The 7,685-nt window shown below is 40.9% G+C and overlaps 1 protein-coding gene across 7 annotated transcripts in view; it reads left to right on the forward strand.

The window, feature by feature from the left end:
* Positions 1–7,685, forward strand: part of Ralgps2 (Ral GEF with PH domain and SH3 binding motif 2) — a 146,123-nt gene that overhangs the window by 78,264 nt on the left and 60,174 nt on the right. The window lies entirely within an intron of this gene.

The following is a 7,685-nucleotide window of genomic DNA, read 5'->3' on the forward strand; positions in this document are numbered from 1 at the left end:
ACCGGAAGCCGACAAGGCAAACGCTGATGTTAACTTGTAGAAAATACCAGGACCATTATCTTCACTGTGTGTTCTGGTTGGTCTTGAATGACCCCGGGCTCCCTTTCCTTTTACATGTTCCTGGGTCTTGGAGTCTAACCTCTCACTGTCACCATGTACTGAAGGAGAAGAAACCCTGTTGCTGCTGTCTGTCACTCAGCGTGTGGTGGCTCTCCTCACCTACTTGGCCATGTCGCATAAGCTTTCTTCTGAGTACTTCTCAGACTTCATCTTAATTTTGTGGTTAAGGCGCTAATTACTTCTGCTCTTGGAGAGTCTTCCCGGACTCCCTTGGCCACCCCCTGAACTCCTGGGCCTCGTTTCATTGGCTGCTTTTTCTCTTAAATATGTAGTCATATAAAGATGTCTGTCTGCTTTTTTATACTGTACTCTGTGTCAGGTTTGACATACAGTATTTAATAACCTCAGCTTTAGGCTGGGCCTGTATGTCTGTCTGCTTAATTTTCCGAAACTGAAATATCAAATCAGTTGACTTGAGATACTTCTATTGACTTGAGTTGAACACGTGCTTATGTGAGCTCTTCCCTCTTCTTGCAGATCTGATCCTCATCTCATCTTCTATTTTAGTTCACCTCTAATCTCATCTGTATCCCATTATATACTTTTGAACATTACAAAGTAAGCACTTGAGTAGATACTTTGTTTTGTTGAGACAGGTCTCACCATGTGTCTCTGGCTGGCCTGGAACCCACAGAGATCTATCTGCCGCTGCTTGATATTAAAGGTGTGCGCCATCACATCCTGCTGGGAAGACACTTGCTTATTGCACTAGTTGCGCAGCCCTTTCTGCTTTCCCCATCGTTCAGCAGTGTTGTTTTACTTGTGTTTGAATATAATAATCTACTTGTGTAGAATATTTACATGACTCAACTCTATAGCCTGCAGTTTTCTTTCAGTGCCTCAACTGACACCAACATTTACTGAGCCCTGTGCTTGGTGTTAGATCCATAACAAGGAATCAGATGGACTCTGTCCCTCCCTTGTGGATTTAATAGGGCTTGAATACAAACCTGTAATCTGAAGGTTTCTCCAGTCCTGCCCAGCTCCCCACAGTCCAGACAGATCTCTCTCACCCACAGTCCTGCAGCCGCTCAGACCAAGTAAACACATAGAAGCTTATATTAATTATGAACTGTATAGTCTATGGCAGACCTCTTGCTAGCTAGCTCTTATATCTTAAATTAACCCATTTCTATTGATCCATGTTTTGCCACGTGTTCTGTGGCTTACCGGTCTGCTGACATGTTGTTCCTTGGGCGGCAGGCTGGCGTTTCTTCCCTTCTCCTTTTTTTCTTCCTGTCTGTCTGCTTGTATTTCCTGCCTGGCTATAACCTGACTCACCATAGGCCAGAGCAGCTTCTTTATTAACCAATCATAGCAGCACATATTCACAGCATACAGAAAGACATCCCACAGCACAGACCTGTGGTTTGCTACGTTTCATCTTCTCTCCCTCTCTCTGCTTCTCATATAATGTAAGAGAATGAGATGCATGTGTCTAAGAATTAAAAACCAAAGGAAGTTGGTTGTAGTGATAATACGTATAATCTCAGCAGTCTGGAGGTGGACACAGGAGGATCATGAGTTAGAGGCTACTTTGGTTACAGATCAGGGCCTGCTTCTAAAAAAAGGTAGTTGGCAAAGAATTTAAAATGATTCTGTTGAGACCATATATTTCAGCAGCTGTATGATTTTATGTGTTGGTAGTCCTCATGTGGCTCATCCTTACTTTGTCCTGTGAAGAACATCTATTCTAGAATGAGAAGATATGGCATAAATACTTGGTAGTCTTGACAGATGAAACTAGCCACATAAGTAATTATAATTCAGTTTAGTTTCTAGCTTAAAAATTGTCCTTTCCGGAACTGACAGTTTTGTTTAGTAGCAAAACTTTTTAGTAACCCTAATCTGTTAAAGCATGCCTTTTCTTTTTTTTAAGTTGATGTGTGTGTGTGTATGCACACTCTACTTGAGTATACAGGTATGTGTGTTCATAGTGGTGTCAGATCCCGGGGAGCTAGAGTCACAGACCTTTTCAGATGCCCAGCTCATCACGTAGATGCTGGCATCCAGAGTCCCATCCTCAGGGTTGTACAGCAAGCACACTAACCAATGAGCCGCCTCTCCAGCCTTCATACTTGAGTTTCTGAAGAGAACAGGAAGTAAATCTGATATGACTGCTGATTACTTAGTTTACATGATAGACAAATGGCTCGTTTTTTTCATTTCTGAGCTTTAGTACTGAAATGTGTTGAGAAGGAAGATTTGTTGCTAATTTACATCCTATACTGGCTTTTTCACATTTTATTTTCATTTGAAATTAGTTAGGTCTTGAGTTTTCAAAATTTAACTTTCCTTGATTTTAGAATCCTTTTCTAGTCATGTGAAAATAGCCCAGTTTCCAAAACCGCAAGCTCTTATAAGATACTGTACATTTGATGGGCAGAACTCAGCTGAGGGTGTTTGAAAGCTAACACTCAATTCACTGCTCTTTTCATACTCAGTTTTCACACTGCTTCCCAGTCTCCATTTTGTCTGTAGATGTTCTTAGAGAAAGGATCTGTAGTGCATAGAGAAAGGGTAATTCCCGAACAGCTGTTCCCAACAGATGTTCTAAACTAGTAGTGTTTTCAGTGCTGAAATAATCATCAAGGGCTCTCAGTGGCTCAGCAGACACATTCCTGTCACACAGTCCTGACAGTTCACTCTCCAGAACCATGGCGAGGTGGAAAGGAGAACCACATCCTGACTTCTACAGGCACACATCACACACACACACACACACACACACACACACACACACACACACACACACACAATGCATTTTTAAAACTAAAAAACATTAAAAGTTAGTAATTAAAGCCAACCATTCATTGTAAAGATTTTCTGAAGGGGTGTCAGGGATTTATACATCAGTGCAGTTCTTCCATATTAGCAGAAGGTATCCGTGCTTCAGTGTGGGTTCCCTGTGAGGAAGTAGGATCCCTTTCTTGGCACTCCACTCGTCCTCTCCTGAAAAGGTCTTCTGGGGTTTGCACTCAAGGTCAAAGTGGTCAGCTTAGACAGTGCAGTCAAAAGCTCTTGAAACAAGGATGGCTTTGTCCAGGGAGGAGCAGTTTGGCAGATGTCAAGGACATTTTGTTGTATATGAGCTATTGCTTTAGACCTGAAACCCATCAGCGGCATCCGTTTGTCCGGTCACTGCAGAGCAGTCCTGAAGGGCTGTGGAAGACTTTGGAAGTTCTGCTTTGCTGCAGAGGGAAAACTAGAACATGGCTCAGAAATAATTGAATTTGATGAAACATGGTAAATACTTCTCCATGTGTACTTTCTGAACCTCATTTCTACTTAATTCACGTCATGGAAAAATGCAGTAGCACGACCGAATTAGAATATGTTCTGAGGAAGGCGTACTGTGAGCACTGAAACTAAGTGGACCGTGATGCTGTTGAGGGAAGCAGAGAGACATTTTTGTGAATTCTCCAGCCCTTTTGCAGACATCAAGTAACTGTCTTGATGTATGGAAATATAATTCCCTCAAGCTTCAAGAGATAGCTTTTTTCCATGTTCTCCTTTAAATTTCAACTGAAATATCACGTTTCCACTTGAGGATTTTTATTTTTTATTTTTTGGAAAGAGATAAGAATGTTCTTATGATCTTTTGCAATGCAGTGTTCCATTCTCCTCCACTCCCTGCTCTCCAAAAAACCCCCACCCTCTCTTATTTCTGTAATACATTCCCTTCCGACCCAAATGTATAAGCCCGTGTCTTTGGGTTTCTTTGTTGTTGATTGGCTGGTTGGTTTGGTTTGGTTTGGGGGTTTTTAGGATGTAAATAAAGGAAACATTTAACACATACTTGGTGATGCAGCTAACTAATCAAAGGATCCATTTCTGGGCCTTCCAGTTGTTCTGGAAACTTTGTTTTAATCTCTTTTGTGAGACAGTACTACGTTCATGTGATATGTTTACAGTTCCTTAGGCACCTGCTAGTGCCCGCACGCACACACATGTGCACACACAAACACACCATTTGTTTCTGGTGCTTCAGCTGACAGCTATACTGACTCTGCACCATACTTAGGGCTCCTACGAGACACATAGCTGGGAGTGCAGCAGCTCTATCCCAGGGTTCGTGGTACTGAACATGGCCTTAATAACAAGGAATCTGGTTGATAGTCATACTTCACAGATGGCTTCGTTTCCTGTGTAAGAGGAGATGTGTATCATTTCTCACAATATATTTGTAATCTGTCATCACAGTTCATGAAAATTTTAAGGCATGCGTAAGTTTAAAATCCTTAAACCATCTTTTTTTTTTTTTTTTTTTTTTGGCCAGGAATTGATCTCAGAACAGTTTTCAGTGTGATGTTGGTTTTAGAAATGTCTGATATTTTAAAATTTTTAAATTATTGTTCTGAATAATTTCTATTAAAGTCATTTCAACAAGGCCCCAGGCTTTTTACAGTTACTTTTATTGTTGTTTTGGACTTTTGGAAGACATGGTCGTGGGTGTGTATGCTAGCAGGCCTTGAGTTACACCATCTTCCTGTCTGTTAATGCCATCTGTCTGTGTCCAGTCTCCCTCATCCTGTCCCCATGCCGAGATTACAGGTACACACCAGTGGCTAATTGTCTCCCCCCTCGTGTTGGGGATTGAACCCGGGTCTTCATAAGTGCTAGACAGTCTACCACTGAGCCCACACTGTCAGTCCTGTCCTCCAGTTCTTTCTGTAAGGAACTAAAGAAAACTTGCCCTTTCCCTTTGGTGCAATATGACGTGAAAGTCATTGACAGGGATATCAAAATCCCTAAGGGAGACTTTGAAAATATCAAAATAATAAATATTTGATAATGAAAAATACAGGCATTTATATTTTAAGAATTTGATTCCATTTTCTTTTTTTGTTTAATAGATAATACACACTGGATTAATTTTACTTCCTTAACTTTTTGTATTTACTCATTTATATTAGGAGGACATGCAGAGGCTAGTGGACAGCTTGCAGGAGTCAGTGCTCTCCTTGTACTTGTGGGTTCTGGAGAACAAACACAGGTCATCAGGCTTGGCAACAGAGCCACTGGGCCACCTTGCCGGCTCTGTTATTTTGATTATATATTTTATTCTAAACAGCAGTAGAACACATTCAGTCCTTTTCTTTTGGATTCTGAAAGTGAACTCGGAGCAGATGGCACCTAGCTGTAGGTTTTTCCTTACCCAGTATTGCAGTCTTGTTCTCCATTTCCTCGCATCCTTTTTACCCTCTTTCTTTTGAAATATAAAGTTCCACTGGTGTTCTTTTATTCTGTTGTGAGAGTTGGTTACTTTCAAAGACTTATGACATAAATCAGTTGGATTAATATCATTCTTGTGCTTGTGGTTTTTTAAGAGCTCATGAATCCTTAAAAAAATAAAAACAGATAGTCTGAAGTAAATGCTAGCCACAAGCAGGACTTCCAGGTGTTGGTACTTCCGTAATTTGTTTCAGCCTTTTGTATGGCGTCAACAGAGAAATTATGTTAATAACTGCCAGCATGTAATCCTGTGTTCCTGTAAAATGTATGTCAGTTCTTTAATACAGGACAGTAAGAACTATTCATGTGTGACAGATAAAGGGATCAAACACAAGGAAGGACAGGTTGCCTGGCTACGGCTGGCCGCACTGTAACTGTATTAGTGTTATGTATTACCTCGATATTTGTGGAATCTGTGATTGGGTGGTTTATTTGTCAACTATCCTACCACTTTCAGTAGGAGCACGGCTTGCTAACAGTTACCCTCACGGTTAACCTGGGAAAGGAGCTTATTTTTAGCTGGTCTTTCAGTTTTCTTGTGGGTGGTCCTCGCTTTTTAAGTGGAATCATTTCTTTTTCCACTTATATCATGACTCAGTTAAGTGAACATGAGTGAAAATTCATCTCAAGCTGTATTAGGGTTGCAGTCTATCCTGGAGTTTATTTTTTTTATTACAAAATTTCAATCTTTTGTCTAATTTTGGAGTTATCTAAAATCTCAAATTTTGAAATATCTCTTCAGAGAAGCCAAATATTCCTGACATTGACGGCCTTCCATTGAGTGCAGGCAAAACTTAAAACTTAGAGATAAAATCATTGCATATCTTAACAATAAATAGTTTGGATTTGTTTTAGGGTCCAAACCCAATCTATATGTAGGCCAAATAAGACTCTTTTCTGAGTTAGGAGGGAGTTATAAGACAGGATCTGGCCTTGAAGGTAGGATTATCTTGCCACAGCCTCCTAAATGCTAGAATTGCAGATGTGTGCCTCTACAGCCTACTTATTAATAATACTGCACATACTACCCACACTCCTTTTGCCGTCTGTAAACTAACTTGAGGGCAGGTTTATAGAGTCCATTCTTACTGCAGGAAAGGCAGCCTTAGTTGTGGGTGTGTTTGTTTTAACTTTTTGAGACATCGCCTATAGCCTGGGTTACCTCAATAGGTAGCCTGGGCCAGCCTTGAATTTTTGACCTTCTGCCCCCACCTCCCAAATGCTAAGGTTACAGGTGTGTGCCACCATGCCTACGTTGATGATTCCTAGACCTCACCACCAGTAACCTAACCTATTCTTCCTCAAGATTCTCTTGATACTATAGCTGTTTATGCCTAACCTCTTTATTACTTTTAAAATTACTGCCTGGCTCACTGTAAATTCATGCTTGAAAATACGGATATTTTTCAGTTGAAGACATCATACGCACATGCACATGCACACGCACACGCACACGCGCGCACACACACACACACACACACACACACACACACACACACACACACAGTCTGCACGGTGGGTGTTGCTGACAGGATAGACAGTATTCCGGTCACCTTTCTGGGAGCAGATCTGCATCAGCTGTGTGATAGAATGCATTCACTCATTAAGGCGGTTTGGAAATTCATTCCATTTGCTAGTTTGTATGTTACTTTCTCCCTAGTCACTTCTAATTCTGTGAAGATTCTGTAGGATTTGTCTTTGGTGTCAGGTTTGGGTAAAGTGAAGTGCTGGTTGATGGCAAAGACGAACACCACCGGCATTGAGCTGTAACTTTGACCGGAAGTTTTAAACTGCTCTGTGATACAGGAGAAGCGTTGATCTGTGCGCTTGGCTTGCGTTGTCTGAATGGCCGTCCATGTTAAACCGCCTCTGTCTGTGGACAGTTTGCCTTGCTCAGTTTTAGTTCTTGTCGCATTTTTCTTTTTAATTAAGCATAAATCTCACATCTTTAAAATATTAGCTTCACAAGTGAGTCAAGGGCTAATCAGCTGTAAGAAGTGACTGTATTATTGGAGGAAGTTGTTAGAAGGCCAGGAATGAAGGTGTTGATTGAGAAGGATGAATTGGATGAAGGAGGACTATGGTATAGTGGCAGGTGCTGCAAAGTGGAATTTGCAGTGCAGACCTGCCAAGACCCAATGGATTTTCCTCTAAGGCTGTGTTATAGCCTCACTGTTAGTAAAACGTCTTTAACCAAAGTATACAATGGTACTTAGAAAGCTATCCAATCTCTTTCACAAGTAAAAGGCACACCTTATTTATTTATCTATCTATTTATTTATTTATTCATTCATTCATTCATTCATTGCCGCTGTCATGCATCAAGCTCA

The sequence above is a fragment of the Peromyscus eremicus genome, chromosome 15, assembly GCF_949786415.1.
Source record: "Peromyscus eremicus chromosome 15, PerEre_H2_v1, whole genome shotgun sequence".
In the NCBI taxonomy this organism is placed as follows: Eukaryota; Metazoa; Chordata; class Mammalia; order Rodentia; family Cricetidae; genus Peromyscus; species Peromyscus eremicus.